We start from the raw sequence: 26,585 nt of genomic DNA on the forward strand, positions 1-26,585 counted from the left end.
CTGGGCTTTTCGATGCTTGTGATTATTTAGTTCACTAAAATTCTTAGCTGTGAGTTTCTCTTCTCTTCTTGCATTGTATCGGTTCAATTTATCTGGAGAACTTTGACTAATACACCTATTAAATAAACTTTTCAGACTGGAGTGTGTTAAAACCAAGAATCGGTAATTTTTAAATTTCCCCAGGTGATTCTAATGTGTAATCATATTGGAGTGGCTATGTTCCTTAACTAATCTCAGAACCATTTCACAAATTCTATCTAGGCCCATATTAGTCTCACCATCTGTGACACACATGGAAAGTCATATGACCTTTTCTGGGCCAAAAGCAGTATTGTCAAATTCACAGACATGTGCTCCAACATTCAGGTATTGGGGAATCTATAAGGGGAAATAACCATCGTGCATTTACCTAAGATATTTGAACGTAAGCCAGTTACCCCAGCAATCTGACCTAGGGTCACATGAACAAAAGGGTATTCCAGTGGTGTAATGAGGTAGTACTAAAACACATGTTTTGGTTGTAGAGACAATAAGGGCAAAGCAAATTATTTGTATCAGCCATCCCTGAGTCAACTCCCTCCTTCTGACTTGGACTGTATCAGACTGTCATGCCGCCAAGCACCCTCTCTCATCCCATAGGAGAACTGGAATTTACAGCAGTGAGAGGTTGCAGCTGGATAAGCAGATTGATCAAATATTTCACAGGTGGTCAGCATATCTGACAAAGGTTGGAAGTTACCTCGCAGCCAAACACAAGAGCTGGCTCTGAGTCAGGTGCATTTTCTGTGAATCCAACACCTGGATATTTATTCCTGCCTGCAAGGGAATAACAACTGAACCAACTTATATTCCAAGTCAAATGCCTGTGATAGTAGAAGATAAATGGAAAATTTTAGATTTGGTTTCTAAATTAAAACTACCTTTTCCTCACAGCAAACCATCAGATAAGAGAATGTTGAGAATAAAATACTAATTAACTGCGTTAGCAACATCTAGCACATACTACTTTTATTTATTTTTTTTCTGAGAAACCCGTTCCATCAAGTGTGAGCAGATGTGTCATGAAATAATTAGATGGGAGTTGGATCTAGAGCAGTAGCTCTCAAAATGTAGTCCTTGGTCTAGTAGATAGAATGAGTATTACCTGGGTACAGATTGAAATGCAAATTAATTTCCAGCTCCACCACAGTGTTTCTCAAACATTCACATCCTTCTCAATCACTTGCAGTTTAAGATAAAAGATTACAAACTCCATCTCTAGAGTTTCTGATTTAGTAGTTTCGAAGTAAGATCCTAGAATTTGCATTTCTAACAAATTTCCAGGTGATGTTGAGGCTGGTTCCACACTTTGAGAACCAGCGTTTCAGAATAGTGGATTTCAGCCTTGGCTAAGCATGAAATTTAATAGGGGAGCTTTTATAATTCTTCATGCCTACGGTGCAGTCCAAATTATCAGTGATGGTTAATCTTATATGTTAAATTAACTGGACCATGGAGAACCCAATGTTTACCCAGACTAAACTTTATTTCTGGGTGTGTCCTGAGGATGTTTCTAGATGATATTGGGATTTGAATAGATGCACTCCCCTGTGATGGGTGGGCATTTCCAATCCATTGAGGGCCTGAATAGAAGAAAGCAGAGGAAGGGAGGACACCTTCCCTTCCTGCCTGCTTGGTTGAGTTAGGACATCATTCTTTTCCTGCCCTTGCGTTGGGATTTGCACCATTGGTTCCCCAGGTTCTCTGGCCTTCAGACTCAGAGTGGAATTACACCACCGGGGGCTCCAGCTTGAAAACAGCAGATCATGGGACTTTTCAGTCTCCACAATCATGTGAGCCAATTCCTCATAAATCTGTGTGCGTGCACACACACACACACACACACATTACTGATGCATCCTATCGGTTCAATTTATCTGGAGAACTTCGACTAATACACCTATTAAAGTTTTCAGACTGGAGTGTGTTAAAACCAAGAATCGGTAATTTTTAAATCTTCCCAGGTGATTCCAATGTGTAATCATATTTAAGAACTAAACTATAGAAGAAACACAATCATGGAAATGAAAGGTGAAGAATATCAGATCTCATAAGGAGGGAAAAAATCTAGTTTTTATTGAACCAAACATTATTTGACATATATTTTGTCTTCAATTATAACTTTTATTCCTTAGTTACATGTAGCTACAAATTTTATAGTTATTAAATAAAACCCCTTGTGCACCCAAGCCACATGATCATATGCTTTCTCTACCTCCTCCACCCCGCCACACACAAGCTCAACTTCACAAAGGGAAGCATCAAAGAAGTAAATACTCCCATTATAAATGTTTGTATGCTATAGCTAATTACATTATTATCAAAGGAGATAGAGATATCTTTAAATATATGCCACTAGAGCATGTGTTCTATTTTTGTTAACCTTTGTGTACCTCAGAATAAAACATGAAAGATAGTAATCTTTCAGTAAATATTTTTAAACTAAAAAATGAAAAAATCTATTGGAGATGCATTAGACTTGAGTAGATGTTTCCAGACCTTTTATATGATGATTTAATGTTTTTAAAAGCAAGTTTTTGCTAGCTGTATGCTCTCCTACCTCTTCTTAAGATATCAACAATGCTTGGAATGGTACCTTTGCTAATTTATTGCCTTTCAGAAATATCTTCGCTTATATGGAATAAAAATACCCAAAAGGCTCATATTTCTCTTTCCTTTTTTTTTATTCTGGAAAGTCATTCTTTGACTTGCTTTTTAGGCCACTATCTGTGAAAACAAATCAAACATTCATCATCTGCCATCTAACTCAAAGACATGGAACCTAAATTGCTGAAAAGGGCTCTTTATGTTATATATATTTTTTTCCTTTTGCAACAAAAACTACCCCACTCCAAGCCTTAAACACAATGCTAACCTAACATGGCTATTTGAAAACTAAATGGATAGACTACAATAGAGGAACATACTGTTACCACAGGTTCTCCCTTGAGTTAGGAATACACAATTAGAAAAATAATTCTCTAAGAGCAGCTACAGGCATTTTCCCCTACAATTTCCAGAAAGCTTTTATTATGGCACTTGCTGCCTGTTTGGTAATTTCAGTGGAGCCTCACGTTGCCACTAATGTAAAAGATTTGTCAGATTTTCCATTGTGAACTTCATTGTGTTGAGTGTTTAAACATTTCCCACTGTGTCAGCCTAAAATTCTTCCCTGTAAGTTTCCACCTGGCATGCATTTTTCAAAATATCAGAAATGGTCAACAAATCAGTTTAGCATATTTCCCTTTGAAGTTCAAGAAACAATTAAAAAACATAAACCCAGGTAAATTGTCTTATGTTTGCTTCATCCACCAATGCACACATGAATTTGTGCACTCATAGATACATACATTTATCTAAATCCAAGAGGGAAAAAAAGTAGAGAGTTTTCTTGGTAAAGAGAAAAACATTGTATAAATATTTCAGTGAGCTTGGTCATCTCTTAGATCATATGAACCATGAAAATATTTGCTTAGTGACAATAATGTTTTTATTGAGAACATAAGTCATGAAAAAGACCAATGAAATCTACTGCTCTAAATATTTATTAATGATTTGCAGTCAAATACAATGTATTTTTTTATTATTTAGTGTTCTAGCAGAGACCCTCATAGCAAAGCTCTGACAGGGCACTGTTCCTTTTTTTTTTTTTTTTTAAGATTTTTTATTTATTTATTCATGGAAGACACAGAGAGAGAGGCAGAGACACAGGCAGAGGGAGAAGCAGGCTCCATGCAGGGAGCCCAATGTGGGACTCGATCCCCGGTCTCCAGGATCACGCCATGGACCGAAGGCAGCACTGAACCGCTGGGCCACCTGGGCTGCCCGGCACTGTTCCTTTAGAATAAACACAATCCTTTTTTAGAATGTTACCTAATCCCATTTTCTTCAAATCCTAACCTCTGTGTAGACCCCCTTCACTTATGGCAGGGTTAGTATTGAGCTTCCTACCTAGATGCAAACTTCATCTAAATATGACAAATTGATGTAATATGTATTGTAATATATTGAAATACATTATAAAGGCAGAAAATAAAGGAGAGATTGTTTTCATGAAAATACTTAAATTTTGTATTCTCAAGAGACAATAAAATGGAAGAGCTCTAAGACCTCCCCTTATCCTTGAGTATATGAATGAGAGCAATTTAATATACTTTCATGTGCAATAGCTTATATTCAGGACTGATTCTCCTTCCCAGGGCTAGCCAATTTATAGAAATGGTAAAGGATGTACCTACGTGTGTCCCTTTCATATACAAACCGACCCTATATCACAAGCAATTCCTTTGTTTGGTTCTCATAGGTTCCCACAATCAAGGCCACTATCCCTCTGTCCTACTCACCCTAAGTCTAGGTACCAGATAAGAAGAAACAGCCTCTATGCCCCAAAGCCTGCTATAATTATTTAAGGTAGCTAATCCTAAATCTCCTTACACTGGCTTGCCTTGCCTTCCTGTTAAAATCACAATGAAGTCTCTTACTGATGGTTTCACCCCATTTGTTCTGCCTTCCAACTGATCCTGGTGCTTTTCCATGTGGCTCCCTCTTCTTGGGAACCATAACAAACTGTCATTTCAATGATATCACCTGATCCATTGGTCTCACTATACCTGACTAATAATGACATCTACATTTAAAAACACGTGGATGGAAGAAGAAGTACAGTTTAGGGTCAGAAACATAACTAATTTTTTCAGGTCAAGTAATCTTGTACATTTACTCCTTCAGCAACCTTGTAAGGCCAAGATGTTCCTATTGGGAATAAAACAATAAATAGAGGAGATATAATCTGAGTCTTTGAAAAAGCTATACTCAATTTAGATATGCATATGAATATTAAGACAATTATAGTGTAGTGCTTAACATAAGCTCCAATGTTAAAGGAAGTCTTTCTTTCAAAAAGTTGTATTTGATCCCAAAAGATAATGTTTAGGAATTGGTTACCACCAATATTCTTGAATATCAGCTCTTTAGAGATAGTCCTTGAATATCAGTTAATTCCTGAATATCCTCTTCTTCATTTTCAGGACTAGAATACAAATGATAACTCTGGAATGGCTGTAAGGATTGCTGAAATATTATAGTTACAGTGCAAGGGACATGATAGCCATCTACAGTTGTATCCACCAAGCCCATGTCCTTTTCTCCCTGACTTCTTTTCTATTCTTCACTTTTCTATAAGTCTAGCATTTAACAACAATCTAGCCAATATAGAACCTAGCTTCCCTTGTGCTTTTTACTGAGAATTCAATTTGGCTGATGCTATAGCTTCAGTCTGGATACCCTTGGGTTGGAGAACATGTGTTAAGTATTCTTTTAGCAGTCTGCCAAATTGATTCAATTGCATGTTTTGGAACACTAGATTTCTATTTACTTAAAGTAAAACAGATCAGCAAATCATCTCTAATCAACTTGATATGTGTGTAGCAAATACACTTAGAAACTTAACTAGATGACCGAAGTGACAGCCAACATTTATGATCAAATACAACCATTAGGGAAATTGGTAGGTAACACGTTTAGACATTTAGCCCATGCAGCATACTCCTTGAATACCACTCTGTACAAACAAAGTATTTTGCTAGAGTTTAGGAGCTCCATTCTACTGGAGAAAAGGACTTTTTTACAAGTTGGATAAACTGTTTTTCAAGGCAAGACTTCCTGAAAAACACAACCAAGATAATAATCTCCAAGTCCTTTAAATATACTTTACTTTTAAGAAAAAAAAATGATATCTTACAAATGTAATTCATTCACTAATAAATATGCATTAAGTGCCAGGTGTCAAGGACTGTGCTGGACCCCAGAGACTCAGTGGTAAAAAAAATGTCCTTTGTGCCTTAGAGCTTACAATATAGGGGGAAAGATAGCAAATAGCCATGGAAACATGAAATTGTCATCATTCTATGGTTAGTTAATAGGTAAAAAGAGCTCATCATGGAGGGCTGGAAAATTTTCCTTAGGATCAGACAATTGAAGTGAAATATTAAGAATGATTAGAAGTTACATGGGAAAAGAAGAAAATATGTTCTGGCACTAGGAAAGGACATGGCAGAAAGGCCGTGGGTTAGAGACGCTACATCTGGTGTATTTAAGAGCCGAGAGAAAGACAGGATAGCATAAGTGGACCAAATTAAGGAGAATACATTGTGAGCTGTGACATGAAGGGTAACGCCAAAATACCACAGCTTTAAGCCCTGCTAAATAATTTATTCTCTATCTTATGGGCAATGAAAAACATTGACTAGACTTAAGCAAGCACGTGATTTAATTAGATTAGGATTTTCAAAAGATCCATTGTGTATAGATTTAATAAGAGGGCAAGAAAAGATAAAGGAGGCTATTTTGAAGGCCCAGGATTTATATGGTGGCAGCCTGGACTCAGGCAGTAGTGGGAAGGTGAGAAAGAAATGGACATACTTGAGAGAGATTTAGGAAGTAAAATTAGCACAGTTTCTTTTAGTTTGAATAAAGATTGTGAAAAAGAGGGAAGTTGGAGGGTGACTGTAAGATTTCAAGCGTGTGTAACTATGAATTCACTGAAGTAGAAACTATATTACCTGAAACTGGCAATGTTACAGATGACTAGATTTGAAGGGTGAGACAGATTGATTTGATTTTGAACATGTTGACTTGGGGGAGACTTTGAGTCATTTCAGTGAAGATATCTAGGGGGCATTTAGATCTGATGCTCAGAGGAGGTATCTGGTCTAGAGATATAAACTTGTGAGTCATCTGTACATGAGGTCATTGAAAAATAAACATCAATATGGATGTCAAACAAGAGAGTATAGAATAAGAAGTGAAGTGGGACCAGAGCCAAACCCTGAAGAACTCCAAAATTTGGTGGCTGATAAAGGAACTTAAAAGAGAAAAATGCCCAAAGAAAAAAGAAAATCACTTGGTCAATACTACTTAAAAGCCAATGGTCAAGACAGCATTTCTTTCCAGGAAAGATTATGCAGCCTGTGGGATGCAGCTGACTGAATTAGTTTTACCAGCTCCCAGGTAGATTCTGTGATGCTAATGAACTCTAAGCCTAGGCACTGCCAACTTGGGATCTATGAATCCAATAAGTTGTATGAAAATTATAACGTGGTCTAGCTTGAGAGAGCAGTCAGGTTAGAGTCCGAGATGATTATCATATGATGCCACTCATATGTGGAAACAAAACAGGATCATTGAGGGAGAGAGAGAAAAATAAAACAAGACAAAATCAGAGAGGGAGACAAATCATAAGAGACTCTTAATCATAGGAAACAAACTGAGGATTGCTGAAGGGGGGCGTATGGGAGGATGGGGTTACTCAGTGATGGACTGTAAGGAGGGCACGTGATGTAATGAGCATTGGGTGTTATATAAGACTGATGTATCACTGAACCGTACATCTGAAACTAATAATACATCTTATGTGAATTAATTGAATTTAATTAAAAATATATTAAAAAGAAAAGTTTTTTAAAAATGGAGTTTAATTTTAGAGCAGTTTTAGGTTCACACAAAATTGAGCAAAACCTACAGAGATTTCTGGTATACCCCTGCCCTCACCATTTTTTTTAATGCAAAAATTTTAGGAAATTTCCTAAAACATTCCCAGAAAAAATAAAGAATCGGAATCTCCAAAGGCCATGTGCTTTGTTGAGATTTCTTTTCAGGGATGCCTGGGTGGCTCAGCAGTTGAGTGTCTGCCTTCTGCTCAGGATGTGATCCTGGAGTCCTGGGATTGAGTCCCACATGTGGCTTCCTGCATGGAGCCTGCTTCTCCCTCTGCCTATGTCTCTGTCTGCCTCTTTCTCTGTGTCTCTCATGAATAAATAAATAAAATCTTCAAAAAAAAAAAGGGAGATTTCTTTTCAAGTAAGCAATGAAGTCTTTAAATTGATTTTTTTCTATTTGGGTTTTTTTCTTAGAAAGGTCTCTGCTCACTTAAATTATATAAGCTTCATGCTAAAACCTAACTCTATGCCTACGTCAGCCCCTTCAAAGTCCCTAATATTTGGCCATGGACACAAGGCTATGCAATAATTTATTCTTTACCTGAGACAACTTCCTCCTAATAACAAATGAGGTTTTATAGGGAGCCCTATAACTCCTTGCTGCCTTGGTTCTACCCTCCTGCCCTAAGTGTTCTGGGTATATAGAAATATTAGAGTGGCATAAAGTGTAAAGATTTTGTTAAAGCCAACCAGAAGCCATTTGCCACAGAAGAGGTACTGAGCAAACAAGTAGACCAATACTCTCAGTCAGTTTATGTAAAGCAGACTTTGTCAAAACTAGCACAATGAGCAGAATGGGTAAGGTGGCAAAAAGGGAGATTATGTATGGCTGCAAGAGCATGGACTTCCACTTACCAAAGCCAATCTAGCTCTGATCCTTTCTGAATATCCAACAAATTGAACAAAGACTGATGTTTGAGCCACCGATATGGCATTATATCTTGAGAAGACCAAATGGCCACTTGGTGGCAATTTGACTGTATTGAGTCATTTTTATTCTACTCCAATGGTCCAATAGTTGTCCTTACAAGGATAGATACTTAACTTTGCTATGTGTTGTATCAGATAGCACCGTATATCCACGTCTTTCAGAATACCTGATCTACAACCATGGAATGCCACACAATACAGCATCCAGTCATGGACCCACTTGATGGCAAGAGAGGTGTGAGATTAGGCCTAAAACAATGGAATCTTAGAAAGGGAGACAGAACGTAAAGACTGCTCACTCTGGGAAACGAACTAGGGGTGGTAGAAGGGGAGGAGGGCGGGGGGTGGGAGTGAGTGAGTGACGGGCACTGGGGGTTATTCTGTATGTTGGTAAATTGAACACCAATAAAAAATAAATTAAAAAAAAAAAGAAAAGAAAAATGGACTCAACAAGCATAAAAAAAAAAAAAATGGAATCCACTAGTCATACCACGTACCGTGTCATCTAATGGCAGCCAACCTCAGGAATGCAGGAATAGCCTTCTAAAGGTACAGCTGAAAGACAGCTCAGAGGAAGCTCTGAAAGGATGGTGTACCATCTGTCAGGATACAATACATTTATCAGGTCAGAAACCTTTATATGCTAGGCCCCAAAAGGGAAAACATACAGTCCAGGATCCAAGATACAGAAGCAAGAATGTCTCCACTTACCAGCACTGCCAGTGACTCACTGAGAGATTTTTTTTTTTTATTTTAATCTCCTTACATTTCTGGTTTCTAGAGAGACCCAGCCAAAATCTTAGTTTGGCTACAAGTTAAAGTTCTTTGTGCCCAAAAACCAGGAATCAACATACCTTCAGGGGTAATTGATCACAGTCAGCAGGAGATATGGCTGCTTTTACACAATGGAAACTGGGAGGAATATTTGTGTAACCCAGGTGATTTAATTGGCTGCCTCCTGATTCAACTTTCTTCCGTTGTAATTGTGAACAAGCATATGATGCAACCCCAGGCTAAGAAAGTCGTGACCATCGAGTGTTCTGTCCCCTAATTATGAAGGATTGGGTCACAAGCCACCAATACCTGAATGAGTGATAGCTGAAGGCTTGAGGAATTAAGAATGGGTAGTGAGGAAGGAAGAGTGCCGTATTGACTGCAGTGATTGGGGTTGTTTATCCTACTAACTTTTTCCAGTGTTTACTCTCACAAAGAAAGACTCACAGGGACAATGGAATAGCTGTTCCCAAACTGCGTGGGAGGAAATTGAGAATGAGCAGGGGAAGGCTCTGGAGAGATCATCAGACTGGGGTGTAGATTTGATACAAAGTCAAAGAGGAAATGAGAAAAGGTTGGACGGAAGTGTCCTGTGTTATAAGGAGGTCTAAGAAAGATGCAGCAGAATTTTGGTGAGTCCTTGAGCTAAAGAAATCTGTCAGAGTAGTCTCAGATATCCAAATAATGAGTTTGCTTTTGTTTTCCTGTGGCACCAAATCATTGGCTGAGAGCAGCCTTTGGGAGGTGTTGCCTTAGAAGCAATAGATTTTAAAACGGAGTCGCTGAAGCTATCAGTTAATCTTTGCTTCTTATAGCTGAATATCTGCAAGCACAGTTCCATGGTCATCATAGTCATTATTTACTTAGATCATAATGTTCATTTGAAGCATAAAATTGACTGACTACAATGTGAGAATTACTAGGAAAAATAAGTAAAGATCATCATCTCCAATAATCTCCCCAGAAACCTTTATATCTCTTTATATATCTACTTCTGGGTTCATTCAAACATCAATTCTATCTGATTGTGGCCTACAAAATACTCTTGATTTTTTCCACTGTTTTTATCAGGTCTTGACTAAACTTCAGGAACAGACTTCTAATAAGTATTCCTAAATCTGGTCTCACCTTTCAACACATTTGGAAAATAGCTGTTGGTATAATCCCTCTGGGCAAATCCCTCTGGGCAAATCCCTAGCTGTTGGTATAATGAACAGTATGTTCTTTTAACTGGCCTGCCCCAAAATTCCTAGATGTTCCTTAACATACAATGTCTACCATTCCAGCTTCAACTCTTTATACTTTTTGCATACTGAAGTAATGATAGAATTTCCAAAACTCCCCGTACATATTTTCTCTTTCTCCAAGTTTTTTATATATGACATTCCTACTTTCTCCTTCAGAAAAGTAGAGGAGGGATGGCCTATCACATCTATCACTTCCTCTGAGGAGTTTCTCAGGAAGACTTCGCCATTCTACGTATTTGCTCCCATAATAAGTAGGTGTTCCATCCTTTAAGATATTACATTGACATTGTTTGTTTATAGGTATGTTTTGTCTTTGGCAGAAATAGTATAAATAGAGACCTAGGTTTGATTTTCAGCCTTCAGACTTACCATATACGTTTCCTGAAAGTTTTTTTCATCATTTGCCAAATGGGAAAACAATAGCTTTCATGTATGGCTGGTTTAGGATTAAATGATATAATGCCTGGGGTGCCTGGGTGGCTCATTCGATTGAGCATCTGCCTTCAACTCAGATCATGATCCCAGAGTCCTGGGATCCAGCCCCATGCTGGGCTCCCTGCTCTGTGGGGAGCCTGCTTCTCTCTCTCTCTCTCTCCCCTGCTTGTTCTATCTCTCTGTCAAATAAATAAATAGAATCTTTTAAAAAATTAAAATACAATCTTTTAATGCCTAAAGAGATTTGCAAACGATGATTAGATATTATTACTACTAGCTAAACATTATTGAGTGCTTTCTCAGTACCAGGCGGTATTCTAAATATCTTCTCAAGTCTTAAATTCCTAGAGGTTTTACTATCTTTATTTTAGAAATGAGGACCTGAAGCAGAAAGAGATTAAATAAATTGCTCACGTCACATTTATCAATTGTTAGTGTCAGGATTTCAACCCAATCAGTTTGACAGAAGAGCACGTGCTCATCCATTAAACTCTTAAATGTTGGCTGCTTTATATATATTTCCTTTCCTTGATTTCCATACCCTTATTTTTTCCCAATTATATAGTTTTGTTTTGTTTTAAAGACAAGAAGTGACTCTTATTTGTATGGACCATGTCTCTATTCCCAGAAACTAAAGCAATGACTACAAATAGAGCAAGTACTAAATACCTGGAAGTTAAATGAATGAATTCCCACCTGTGGGAAAGCATTGCTTAGGGAAAGCCAGTCTTCGGTGCAACATCTTCAGGCAGGTTTAGGAGGAATCTGCTATGAACTAAGTTGTGTTCCTCTAAAATTTATGCTGAAACCCCAAACTTCAGCATGTAGTATTTGGAAATGGGGCCTTCAACAGGCAGTTAGGGTTAGATGACATGGTAAAGGTGGAGCCCCCATGGTGGGACTACAAGAAGAAGAGTAAGAGTGAGAGTGGGAGAGATGGTTCTCATGCTGCCATGTCATGACACCAGTGAGAAGGTGGCCATCTGCAAGCTTACCAGAAACCAATACCTTGATCTTAGACACCAGGCAGTCTGTAGTATCCTGTTTTAGCAGTCAGAACTATTTAATACAGTGTCTAAGCCCAAGACACACTTGTAAAGCACTAATCTGTGTCAGGGCATGCTTTTAGCGGAAATTCTGTGAGTGTAATTAGACAGGCAGGGTCAGCCAGGATCATGGGCATACCTGATACCGAAGCTTATCAGCAACAAGGTACATGGCACACTGAGATAGAGTCAGAAATAGAAGGTCAAGGTCACATCAATAGAATAGGCAGGTGGATATTTAATAATGAATGAAATCAGAACTAGTTTCTCAAACTAGGACAGCTGTGCAAGCAGGGTCAAGAAACAAACTGTTGGGACACCTGCATGGCTCAGTGGTTGAGCGTCTGCCTTTAGCTCAGAGTGTGATCCCAGGGTCCTGGGATCGAGTCCCATATCGGGCTCCCTTCTGGGAGCCTGCTTCTCCCTCTGCCTGTGTCTCTGTTGTCTCTCTGTGTCTTTCATGAATAAACAAATAAAATCTTAAAAAAAAGAAAAGAAAAGAAACAAACTGTTCCTAAGTCCTTGTGCTCTGACACTTCCTCTAAAGACGGATGTGCCTTTATTTGTGACTCATCATGTTTTCTCTTATCTTCACCTTGACAAGGGTAAAAAAGGGAAGAATAAATTGAGGGCTAGGATTTGGACCACATCTGATGTCATATGTTGGGTTAAGAAGACTGTGCTCTCACCTAGAGACTGTATGACCTCATGGGAAAGCTTTAGAGAACAAACAACACCACAGAGTTCCAATTTGAAGCAAGTTTACTATGTCAGGAAGCCTTGACCTGAAGGCTACCCATAGGATGAAAGTGATGGGGAGCATAACTTCCTGGGCTGAATGGGCCTCATCAGCGTAGAGCAATATACAGAGAAGAGAGGAGGCTTTGAGCAAAGCTGCTAACACTCTGAGACTAAGAGATGCTCCAGCTGGACAAAGGGAACAGGGAGGGGAAAGAGACTGTCGCTAGGGTATTTGCCACATCTAACGTGAGACAACATGCAGTCACGCATTATCTTCCATTAGGCTCCCAAACCCCATCCAAACACATCAATAGTTATTTGTTCCACTATCCTATTCCACCTCCTTAGATTCTTGCATCTCCCTTTGTCTTAATAGCTAATTAAGACAATTAAGACAATAATTGTCTTAATAGCCAACCTTTGGCCAGGACCTAATCCTTCCTATCATGCCCATTGCAATAGGAATACTGTAGACAGAATATTATTCTAAAACACAAGAGATATTCTAGTGCCGGTGACTCTCAAGTATTCCCCATAAATTTCAAGATACTACAGTTCACAATACACATATGTCCTTCATGATTTGGCATCGTTTTTAGCTATTCCATCTCAACCTTCTACTTCACCCCACCTTGCGCTCTATACACCAGCAATACCTGTGACTTTCCAAACAACTTCTTCTCTCCTACCTTTGGACTTCTGGAATTCTCTTTATCCATTTTATGCTTCTAACAGACTCTTCCTTAGATGTCATGTATCATATAGAAACTTACCTAATCTGTGTAGCTTTTTTTTATGTCCTTAGGCAAGTTTAGGAGCTTAGTCTTCTACGGTCCTACTGCATTTCATCTTCAGAACACCTGATAGCACTTAGCATGTGGTGCTGCTATTTTGCTGAGTTGTCCTCTTCACCTTTAGCCTGTGCATGTTTGTGTCTTCCCTGACCTACCAAAACTCAAATGTGAAACTGTAATCCTTAATGCGATAGTATTTGGAAATGATGCCTTTGGGAGGTAATTAGGTCATGAGAGTGGAGTCTCATGATGGGATTAGGACCCTTAGAAGAGAGAACTGAGAGATCTTGCATAATCTCTTTGCTCTCCAGCATGTGAAGATACCACAATAAGACAGTAACCCACAAGTCAGGAAGCAGGCCCTCACCCAGATCTGTTAAGTGTCTTGATTTTGGACTTCTCAGCCTCCAGAACTGTGAGAAATAATGTTTGCTGTATTTTTGTTGTAGCAGCTCACAATGACTAAGACAGACTATAAGCATTTTAGAGCAGGGACAGTGTTCTTTTGGATAAACAATGTTAGATGGTTCCTGTCACTTAAGAACTTTCCATTAACCTGTTGTTTATGAATGAACTAATAAAGGAAAGAATATTGATTTAGAGCCTTTATCACTAATTAATCTGATTCTGTCAGTCTTACTCTTCTCTCTTCATCAGATGAATTTTGTCTAGCATGGAAAGGGAATACGGTGGCATACAATTGAGGAGGTGGCCTACATGGCACCAATGGATATGGGAGGAAAGATGTTCTGAGACAAAAAAGGGGTAGGGGGGAGTGTGGTATCTCTTAAGTCATACTAAGTAGAGATTTAGAGGGTTTTGTGTTTTTTTGTGTTGTTTTTGTTTTGTTTTGTTTTCTCTCTTTCCCCATGGATTTCTCTTAGTGGGAGAGATAATCACATAAGCATTGCTCATGAGACATTACAGCTCACTGTGAGGTGGATAATATTCTTAGGCCACTAGGGGGCCACAGGTATTCGTTCAATTTTTGGCACTTTATTTTCTTAGCTACTGCTGCGTATAATAAAAAAGATAGAAAGAAATCACCAAAACACGTAAAAGGAGAAGTTTAACAGATTCTGTTCATCCTAATAAATAACATTTTAAGCTTGAGATTAGAAGCCAAAGGAGTTTAGGAGTTTAGAGCCATGGTCCAGGGACCAAAACAATACAAATACCCTAAGATTACAAAATAGGTTCTCAGTGTGGATTGTTTTCTTTGCCCCATGTGTAAGCTTCTCAAATGATTACAATGATTAGGACCTCTTTCAACCCTGCACAGATAGCAAGGAAAGAAGAAATAAAAACAGCAACCATTCCACAAGCAGTCACAGGGAAACAGAATTCAGAAGAGATGGAGTCGACAGGGGCAGATATAAAAATGGAAAAATGGAAAGAGCAGGTTAAAGCCTGGGGGTTGCTGTAAAAGAGGAAAAGACATTATGGGGAGTCCTGCAGTTCTTGTGAATATGCAACTTATTCTGAGGTCTCACTTCTTCTCTCCATCTTCCAGTAAGTCTTGGAAAACTTTTCTTTCTTTTTTTTTTTTTTTGAAATTCAGTGCTAGAATGATTCATACCTTAATCACTTCCTGTAGTTGGTTGGTTGGTTTTTCATCCATTCAGTTTTGAGATAGTAATGGAACAACTATTTTGGGGGGCCATATATTGATCCAAGAGATGCATCAAGACCTTTTTAATAAATATTTCATTCCTTCATGCAGTGAATGGCCAGCATACTTCATGATCTGGTACAATGTTAGAGGCTACAGATACACAGCAAAAGAGACAAGTATGGTCCCCACACATATGGAAATCATAACCTTTTAGAAAAGACAAACACTAAATGGAAAAATCTCACAAATAATCAATTATTCATTCTAGTAGGGTTGTGGAGTCAAACGGGAGAGAGCAAGAACTAATTATGAAAGAGAGAAGGTGCCACAGGCATACCTAACCCATTTCACAACTTCACCAACTGCTAATCATTGTCAACTCTAATATAAGACTCTAATTTTACTCTTAAAGCAAATTTCCCAGCATATTTCTGTGATGAACTTAGGGAAAAGACCTTGTTCCAAAAGTGCCTACTGTTGATAAAGTCTCTGGCACTCTGTGGAACAAGTGAACAGTTTTTTACATAAAAATGTGATAGGAAGTCTGTGGAGACTCCCTCCTCAAAAGAAGGGAGGTATTTTCAATTGAAGGAATTCTGAAATGTGAGAGGAGGGTTCAACACTTACCACCTAGTATAATCAGCTTACCATCATGCTCTGGCCCCCAAAGCACAAACATATTGGCGATCTACCTTAAAGTTTGTGGTTTACAAAGAGATTATTCAAGGAGATCTCACAGTAGAGTGGGTAAGACTGTAGGCACTGTTAGTGGACTGCCCGGGATTTGATTATGACTCTACAGTTTACCGACTGTGCAATCTTGGGCAAGTCACTTAAACTTTCTGTGCTCCATTTTGTAAGCACAGTAGGAAAAAAGCAGAACCTACTTCATGAGGTTGTTGTGAGGATTAAATGAAATAATACAAGTAAATACAAAAATATCCCTGTGCACATAGAAAATGCTTTGTAAACATTATGTATTTGTATGTGTGTAGTGTATTTGTATTAAGGGTAGAGAATACTTACACAACTTCCAATATTTAGGAGTATTTTTTTTATTGTGTAAGAACCCTGTAGTAGGTAAGAATTTCTACAAATAAGCTGGGTAGCTCTTCTCAAAAATAAAGATAATGATTATCACAAACATAATAACATCATTTCAGGATATAACTATAAATATTGCATTAAAATATGGGAAAAGTTTAATGATGGCTATTTTTAAAGGGCTAATTCATTAGGAAAAAAAGAAAAACAATATTTGCCCCCCTTGAATCTCATGGTTTTCTGATGACCATGGGATTTTTTAGACTTAAGCAAAGCCTACTTCTAATATGGCTGTCACAAGCCTTTCTTTCTAGAAATGAGAATATTCTGAAATCAGGTAGACACTATACATTTTTTTTTTTTGATGGTAGAACAGGTAATTAAGTCAGGTTTCTGAATTCTCTCAATAGTCTTTGTATACTCCATGTTGAAAATTTGAGAATGGATTAAGTACTTTTAAGATAAGCATTGCTTTTTCCTCCTCCTTCAGATAAATGTATAAAGATTAACATTTGTAAGACAACACTGAGTAAAACACATTAACTTCCTTCCATATCCTAGCTCTGTTTTATAATCTCTTATATCTTTATAAATTATTTTTTGTTTACAAAAAGTTAAGCATTTATTATCTGCTTATCTTCCCATGACCCTGTGAGATAGACAAGCCAGATCTTGATATTCCCATTTTTCAGATAAGGAACCTGAGGTTATATAACTTTTCCAAAGTTAATAAAACCAGGGGGTTGCTTCATCACAAGTAGAATTCAGATCTCCTCATATCAACCCATTTTTTTCTTTGCATTGTTTCCTCTTTTTCCTTTCATATCATTCTCTATTATATTTTTTGATATTAACTTATATATTTAGCCCTGTCGGCATCACTCTGAGAGAAATCATAAATATTACATATTTGAGAACACGAAAAAATTTTATTAGCCATAAAATAGAACTCTGATCATAATCTTTTTCAATGTCAACCAGTAAAATCTTACTTAAAATGCCAAGGTACAGAAAGGATGTTTGGAAAACATTCCTAATTAATTGGTATTACTCATTATATATTCCACTAAGTGTCTTTTCTTAACTTCTTATATTTGTAAGCATCTGTGGAGATTTTTCTATATAGAATAACCTAAAATGCTGGTTCTCTGATTTTTATTCAAGGATATGAACTTTGAGTAGTTATATAGAACTGAAGTATACTTTGTATCCATTCATGTCAGAATACAAGATTCTCTTCATTTTACATTAAAAAAATCACAGGTTGCAATTGAGGGGGGAAAATTAGCCTTGTTCTGCCTTATGTTGAATAATATTCATTTAATGGGTCCATAAGCACAGGAGGTAGCAGGCAGGTAATACCCCAGCTGTGAATCTGGCCTCTGGACTTGCTGACTTGTGCAATCATCACCCAAGGGGCCATGTGTTTACACACTGAATCTGAGAGCTGATGATGTATATTCTTGGAAGACACTTGTTCTCTGCTTCTGCACTTATACTGTGGATGAGATTGGAGTAGGTTAAGGCAAGACAAAAGTGAATCCTTGCACTTCATAAGATTTGAGAGGCACTAAATTGAATAATCATGGGAGCCTGGGGATTTAAGAGTTACAGAAAGAAATAAGACTAAATTTAGATACAGAAACCTTCCTTCCCTGATTCTATTTGTTGCTCTTTTCTCCCAATTAATTCTTTGGTATCCTGCTCCAAACCCTAAACCACAGTACTTCCCTCTGTCCATGTTCTTTCAAATTTTCTTATCTTCCGATAATTTGAGAATCCTTTAAATGCTATTTCTTTGCCTTTAGCCAAACAAGCTGCCCACTAGGAAGTGCATAAAGACCACCCAGAGCATTTCAGCAGATCTGCCCAACAGTGAGCTGATGTTGATAACTGCCAATCCCAATTTGCCTGGCTTCAGGGAACATTTGTATTAAAAAGTGCTGTCACATATTTTTAATTTCCCCGGTGAGTCAGCTCCCTCTCCATGCTGCCCCATCAAAGAACTGGATAATATCGAGATATGAAAGAAGACATGCTGTTCCGGAATTTGCAGAGTTTTTTTTTCCTTCTTGATTCAAGAGCAAATTTGTGAACATGGAGCATTGTGTTGCATGAGCAAACGAATTAGATTAACAAAGAATTAAGAACACAATATTATAGTCACAGTTAGACCACTCTCATGTAGCCTGAATTGTACATAACTATTCTAATGTGATTGAATTGGGAAGATTCAAGCACTGAGGCTAAATCTATATAATCCTTTTTGTTCTTGTTGAAGCAGTTACTTTGAATATTTGAGCATTGTCTTTTCCTCACCTACTTGATCCAAATTTATTCAAAGTCAGGGGGATTTTCTACTCCTAAAAAGATACTTTGGCATTTTAAGTTCCTGTTTTGTTTCAGAAAAAAATTAAAGTCAGTCAGCATAGTAAACTAAATATAAGACAAGTCAACCATAAATGTTTCTATGAAGAACAATAAATTAAAATGAATCAATGTTTTCAATATGTTTACACTAGTGTCAGATCAACTTCATGATTAATCCCTTCATTTGAACAGGGCGCAGTTCGTAAAATAGCTAGTTTACTAAAGAAGCAAAATATAATGGTCCATTTAGCTTCCTCTCCTTAGACTTCACCACCCAACCTTTTTAGATCTGCCTTCTCAAGCTCTGCTATAATTGAGCTATTGATCTCTTCACTAGCAAAATCTACTCTGACCCAGTTTTCAAGCCAATGTTGATTTGATGTTAAATCAGAATGAGTATACCCAATCTCATCTGCCTGCATTACCATCAATTCCCTTTCTTCCACATCAACACTAACATGTGCACAACCAGGAGGGCTTAGAATCACTGGGAGTTAATTAAGTTTGATCTTGGGACTTCTGCATTATACTCAAAGATAAAACTCACCTCTGCTTCAACTCCAATGATTGAGTTTCCAAGCACAGGTCTCCTTTATTTTTAAATATCCTGAGTCACTCAAATGGCTATCATTCTGGTTCTTGTTCTGAGTTCCTGTTTTAGAGATTCCCCTAGCTCCCAAATTCCCAGGCAGCTGGGGTACTTCCTTTGTTTTGCCAGTCATTTCCCTGCTTAATTAACTAAGGTCCTTTCTGTGAGCCCTAGTCCATTTTTTATAGTTTTGACCAAGGGTGAACCATCCAGATATTTTGCCCTCTACTTTCTGGACTTTGCCCAATTGGGATTACACAAAGGTGGAGTGATATACAGTCTTAAATGAACTATTAGTAGTCTCTAGAGGTCTACACACCTTGTTTAAATTGAGTATATTAAAAAAAATAATAAATAAATAAATAAATAAATAAATAAATATGAATAAATAAATTGGGTATATTTTCTCACTCTAATAGCTGAAGATTCTACTCATTTTCAGATATCTTCACAGCTTAGTATTGTAGAAATAGTTTGCAAATCCATGGTACTGAAAATTTTAAGTTGAATGACACTCTGAAGACTAGCATATCTTTTCTTGATCTAAAAATGGGAAGACTATATATTGATTACACTATGATAAATGAATAATAAAAATGGGAGGGTGCCTGGGTGGCTCAATCAGCTAAGTGTCCAACTCTCGATTTCCACTCAGGTCATGATCCTGGATCCTGGGGTCAAGCCCTGGCTGGAGTTCCAAATTTCATATGGGAGTTTGCCTAAGATTCTCTCCCTCTCCCTCCACGCCTCACACCCACTTGTGTGCACATGAGTGCTCGCTCTCTGTAAAATAAATAAATACAGTTTTTTAAATGGGGAAATGTGAAAATTGTAGCACACAATGAATTATCAAAAGAGATTTTTTTTCAAACATGATGGACGAAAACAAAGAAAAATTATAATAAGCAAATAATTCAAGCCTCTGTTATTTAAAACAATTTCATTTTCCTTTATTCTAAAATTATTTGGCATAATAAAAATATAGTTGTTAGGGATGCCTGGATGACTCAGCGGTTGAGCGTCTGCCTTCAGCTCAGGGCATGATCTCAGGTCCTGGGATTGAATACTGCATTGGGCTCCCTGCAGGGAGCCTGCTTCTCCCTCTGACTACATCTCTGCCTCTCTCTGTGTGTCTTTCATGAAGAAATAAATAAAATCTTAAAAAAAAAAAAAGAATACAGTTGTCAAATGGTGAAAGGAACATAAAATATTAAACAAATAAGAAATTAATAGTAGGATTACAAGTTTTAAGAATCTTTAAATAACTATTTCAATGATCCCAAAGGCAAATTATGAGAACATATTTACTGAGGTCAAAGTTATAGCTTCTTAAAAATGATCAGCATCAAATGAGCATCAAATGAGAAAAGTAATCAGGGAATTGTGTTACCACATATTATGACTTAGTAAAGGGTATAGGTTTAAAAAAAATACTGTGTTAATATAGGGAATATCCAAATAGATCAATAAAATGACAAAACAGAAGTAGATCTGCATATTTTGGGGATCTTAAAGAATGACAAAGCTGCTATTTCAAATCAGTGGGAAAAGGTGGTTGATTTAATATATGGTTGTGAAATTGTATTAAACCCATCATGATTCTCCCTCTGAGGTTATAAAGGTTGTCTCCTTCCCCTGAAAATTTTGATTTTCTGAAGGAAGGTAGATACCTGACCAAAATCGTCTCCAACAATGCCAGAAAGTGGATTGAGCATGGTGAGGCAGATGTCGATAGGAAAAACTTTGTATGCAGAACAAACTGATTTCTATCAGTAAACTTTGTGACCTTAGCAAGTTACATAATCCTTCCTGGAATACTAACCATTTTGGCTAGACTTCCAAAATTGTTAATATAAATTTGATTATAGTACTCTTTTATACCTTAATATTCTCTTTGCTTAGATTTATTATCTCATCCTCATCCTTTATATGTTTTCTTCATGTGTCCTTAATTTTTTAATTACAAACTTCAAAGCTATACTGTCCTTATAGATCTTTGCAAAAAACCAGATGTTTGTTTTCTTACTCAAATCTAGTTTTGATATGTAATTTATTAATTTCATCTTTTATACATATATTGTGGTTTTAGAGATTATTTATTTATTTATTTATTTATTTATTTATTTATTTTACAGCACAGGGTCAGGGCAGGAGCAAAGGGAGAGAGAGTCTCTCAAACAGACTTGGTGCTGAGCTCAGAGCCTGATGCCAGACTCCATCTCACCACCCTGAGATCATGATCTGAGTGGAAACCAAGAGTCAAACACTTAACCTACTGAGCCACCCAGGCACCCCATAATTGTCTTTTTTATACATAATTCATATTTGCTTCTTTTTACATCATTATAAGATAAAGTCTGATGAATTTTGCCCCCTATATTAATTTTCTCCATCGGAGTTTAAGTCATCTTTGCATTGGTTTGTGTGTGTGTGTGTTTATGTGTGTGTCTTCTTTTTATCTGTTTTTGCCCCTTATGCAGTTGGAGTTCTTAAAATATTTAGAATTTGAACAATCTATAGATATACATATAGATATATAGATATAAATAGATTTGTTATTAGTGATATTAACAGAATATGCACCTGTCACTGGTTCTGCATGCACATGTAGCATTTGATTAATGCATCCCAATGGCAGCTCTGATGAATTTATGCATTGGTGTGTAGTTAGGGATAGAAGGGATTACACATTCACTTCAGACCTGCAGTATGTTTTCCCACATGGGGATGTATTTCCCTCTCCTTTCAATAGTATTTAGTATCACTTGGAACCCATTCCAAAGTCTCGGGTACTCTGACCATTTCCAATGTCAGAACTGTTCATAGCTCTGTTTGTGGCTTTATATCTGAAAATGGCACCGATCAGCTCTCCTCAGCTTTTAAATACTAATGGGATCAACTTTCATTAGCACCTTTATTATCCTTGGCTGTCCTGCAGAGATCTTGGAATTTAGGCTTCACAGTTCTGGAAAAAAAACAAACATTTTTTAAAAATTACTGTTTTAATTATATGTGGTAAAAAATTCTTCCTATCCATTGGGTTTTGGCATCATTTTGATCCTATCTATATCTTCTTTTCCAGAAATAGCTCGCGGATAAATCCAGTTGGTAACTTCCTAGAATGTTGGTATTGCTAAGTATTTATTTCCTAGTTGTTCTGTTTATAATTTTTGCTCTTAAATATTTGTCAGTTTAGTGGGATTTGGGAGAGACAAGTCAACCATTTTGCATTTGATACTTTCTGTTTTTGTTTAACTATAGAACCATATGATGCCTGAGAACACTGGTTCTCAAATTTTAGTCTGTGTTGGAATCGCCTGAGTTTCTGATTTGACTAGTAAGAGCCTGGCAGTCTGCATGTCCAGCATGTTCCTGAATGATGCCAATGCTACTGGTCAGGGAGTCATATTTTGAGCATCTCTCTAAGGAGTATCCCTGCAAGTAGGTCTAGAAATATATTTTTCCTCAAACCTAACTGCTGAAATGAGGGTTTACTCCTTATTAATTATTTGAGTGAAACATTCACTTTCAGGTGAGGAAAATTAGAATCAGTAAAATTAAGGGACTAGCACAAAGCTGATTGATCGGTTGACTCAGGAAAACCTGAATAACACATTTGGTCCAGGAGATAAATGAAGTGGAGCCTGCTTTCTTCTTAAAGTATAGGATTTTGTGTTTGAACTTTCCACTTAGAAAGGCAATCTTGAAATCAGGGCTGTCCTCTAATACCTAAGTGACTGTTCTGTTCGTTGGTACATCTATTTTTTCATTTGGTCTCAGAGCACTGCTGTAAACTTGTCAGTGTTGGCAGAGTTAAACAGTAAGTTTAACATGTATCAACTAATATCAACTTCCTCTTGCTCTTTTGATCCTTTGGCTTCTTCCTTTTCCATTTCAGAAAAGATTTCCTTATAATTTCTGTGTGGGTCACAGGACTTGTCCTTTTTCACTGCTGTCACTTAATTGACAGTTTAAACTAAATTATATTTAAATATTACACAGACTACTTATCATTAAGTTATAATTGCAGTGAAATTTAAGCTAGAATCAATATTAAGTGTTCACTCAAACCATTGCATTCGACTTGATTAATGATTGCAATTGATTGATGTGAATTAAGAATGGCAGCGCATTTAAAAGCATTACAATGATCAGCTACATTTAATTTTCACAGCAATGTCCTCTTGGAATGTTTCACATGTTAATGGTCTTGGAGTTCAGAATTCTATACTAGGTTCTAGAAATAGCAATCAGAGATTTAAGACAATACTGTTCTACCCATTGTTTAAAATATCCAAATATAAGAAACTTACATTCCCTAATTTACTATAAATATTTTGACTTTTTTGACTCAATCTCACATCTACATTTAATTGAATCTCACATCTACAAATTTCTCCCTGAAGTTGTCAGGTAATAACACAAGAATATACATAGAAGAAGAGGGGCATCTGGGTGGCTCATTGGTTAAGCATCTGCCTTTGGCTCAGGTCATGATCCTGGGGTCCCGAGATTGAGCCCTGCATTGGGCTCCCTGCTACAGCAGGGCATTTGCTTCTCCCCACCCCACTGCTCGTTCTCTCTTTCTCTCTTTCTCCTATTCACAGCCTTTCTTAAATAAATAAAATCTTAAAAAAGAAGAAAAGAAGGAATACACATGGGGTATGTTAAAACTTCCATATTTCAAATGTTCAGGAGAAAAGTTCATATTTTACTAAACTTGTCCATAAAAAGATCAAAAGACAGTGATTTATAACCATGTTTGAAATTTGGGCAGCACTTAATTTATCTAATAAATAGAGACCAAGGATGAGTGCAAGCACACTGTGCCTCAAGACTTGAAACTGGAGTCACAAACTGCTATACAGATCTGCATATATATGACGTTTGGAATTACATTTGTTCTTCCTTTCTCAAATACTAACAGAAAGGTTGCTTACTTCATTAGCGGAGGTAAATTAAATTGATTTTTGTATTTATAGTGAATTCAACAGCTTCTCAAGGCAAAAAGTAAGGATAATCCGATTTCTATCTTAAAAAGAAATGAGGTTGAAAGATTGATACAGTGAACATATAACCAAAATTTTATCCCTAGGGTCTTATTTTCTATTTCTTTCTCTCTCTTTTTCATTTTCCGCCCCCCACTTTTCCAGAGTTGAAAAGAATTCTGGTTTCTTAGCTAACTTGTTTTGGTTTTCATCATATCAAAAATGGAAAATAGCCAGTTGTGGAGAAAATGTTGATGATTTTGCAAGGTACAGGAATGTAGTTTAAGGCTTAGCTATGTATAAGTCAGCCCTTTTTTCTGCCAAAAGGAATAAACCTCTCAGTGAACCTACGAAGTTCACCTTGAAGTTCATGGTGAAGTCAACAGAACACTTAACACAAAGGGAGAACAGAGTAGAAGTAAACAGATATCTACCAATCACAAGATACAGTGGAACATTATTAATTCTACCCCACTGAATTAAGATCTTGTCATGTCAGTTTAAATGTATTCTTGGTGCAGAAGTGGGGGAGTAGAATATGCTTGCTAGCTGAAAGTACTGCCTGTATATTTAAAATATTTATATAGCACATTTTCTGGCTTGGATCAAAGAAATCAATCTCTTTTCAAATACTTAATATAAAATCAATCTGTGTTTGAGAAGTGAGGGAGTATCATATCTTTTTTTTTTTTTTTTATATCAACTGCAAACAGTTGAAGATGGTTTCCTATGGATGGCTTCATCAAAGTTCCTCTCTATATTCAGAGCTTTAAAGGGGTCAATATTTTATAATTATTTATCTGTTTTCAAACACATTTTTTCAAAAAATAATTAAATCTAATGTTATTTTAATCAGGAAGCATTTCTGACAAATTATGTGTATTTTGAAATGATATCTTATTTTTATTACTGGCTTGTGTGATAAAAAAATTTGAATTTATTCTGTTCTATATAATAAGATGTATTAAAATTTGAAATGTATTTTATATATGTGAGAAGTATTATAGTAACTTGTTGGTTCTGTTATCATATTACTCCTTTTGCATGTCTACAGTTTTAGGCTGTAGAATTTTAGGAGAGAGTTATCACATAGTAATTTGCCATTAAAAGGACTTTTGTCAAAATGTGCTTATTTCTGCCCGATTAGGGAGTTACCTCAATACAAATCTTACTGACATGAGAATGATATTCTACATTTAATCTTGAATATAGGTTGCAGTATAAATCCACTTTTAAAAAGAAGAGATTATTCATTAATTATAAAAATAAATTCAATGAGGAAAATATAAAGGTGAGAAAAATTCTCCATAATCTATCCAAAGGAGATAATTATTTTTAACAAGATAACTATTTTAACATTATTTATTACTCTCAAAAATATGTATACCCTTCAGTAGACTCTGAGCTTAAAATGGGAGTTTTTAGACATATAAATATGCACTTAATAAAATGTTGAGAAAACTTTAAAAAAATAAAATAAAACTTGACCCATAGTTACTACAACACAGCAGAAAACCTGTAAGGAAGTGAAACACTTCAATTTAAAATTGAAAACCCCAAAAGACTAATTACTGCATTTGCATTTCACACTCGTTTTGGCCAATCACATTGGTATTTCACCTGGCAATAATCTGCAAAAGGCTATAGTACCTGAATCACGTTCTCTTTCCCACAGCTTCAAGAAATGAAGATATTTAGATATAAGTACAGAGTACAGAGTATATGATAATACCACAGAAGCCAAGGGCTGTTGTGTTTGCAAAATAACTAAGCAGGGGATCGCGTGACTGAAGTGTGTACCCTCAACTAGATGTTCTCTAGTGCTTGGCAATCCTGGTGTGGTAACGCTGAACCTGAAGAGGTTGGCCTCCAGAGCCACCATGTGAGGCTTGAAATGCTGTGGGATGCTATGCTTTGCCCCTCTGCAAAGCTGTCAGTGACTGCAGAAAAATTTCACAATTGTGGGCCACATGCTAGGTGTTTCTAATGTAATTTTTTCTGAATATAAATGCCAATAAAGTTTGCAAAAATGGAGCCATTTGCAATTCTTACAATATGCGTGTACACAATTTGCTAAAATTTACTTTATGCAGTAATGTATCTTAATTTGGTAAAAAAAAAATATCTGAACATACCTAAGGTATTAATTATGACTGAAGCTATGTTTGTATTTGAAGATAAAATTCATACACCTATGCTAAACCTAATTTGGGTAACAATATTATAAGAGTCCATTCTTTTTTCAGTAACTCACTACAACTAATATAAGCATTTTAGGAGTTATTTCTTATCATTTGTTATACTCGCATTCTCCATGACAAGCACAGAGATGTTGTGCTTTGCATATAGTCATGATGAAATCTTTTCCGTAGACCAGAATATTATTTGTATGTACACGAGCATTAATTTTTTCCATGATTATTATCATTTAAAATCATTTCCCTGTCTTTACTTATGGACCACAATTACTCTTGTTC

General features: G+C 36.7%; 1 long non-coding RNA gene across 3 annotated transcripts in view; it reads left to right on the forward strand.

Moving 5' to 3' along the window:
• The window catches only part of LOC119867286, a 124,803-nt gene that overhangs the window by 15,119 nt on the left and 83,099 nt on the right, over positions 1 to 26,585 (forward strand). For 2 of the 3 annotated variants that reach the window (XR_005383053.1, XR_005383054.1), the window contains exon 1: positions 14,842 to 15,014. The exons of the other annotated variant lie outside the window; for it this stretch is intronic. This is a non-coding gene — a long non-coding RNA (uncharacterized LOC119867286). Of the gene's footprint in view, positions 1 to 14,841; positions 15,015 to 26,585 lie in introns of those variants that run through there. 3 annotated transcript variants of the gene reach the window in all.

This window comes from Canis lupus, chromosome 33, assembly GCF_011100685.1.
Source record: "Canis lupus familiaris isolate Mischka breed German Shepherd chromosome 33, alternate assembly UU_Cfam_GSD_1.0, whole genome shotgun sequence".
Lineage (NCBI taxonomy): Eukaryota > Metazoa > Chordata > Mammalia > Carnivora > Canidae > Canis > Canis lupus.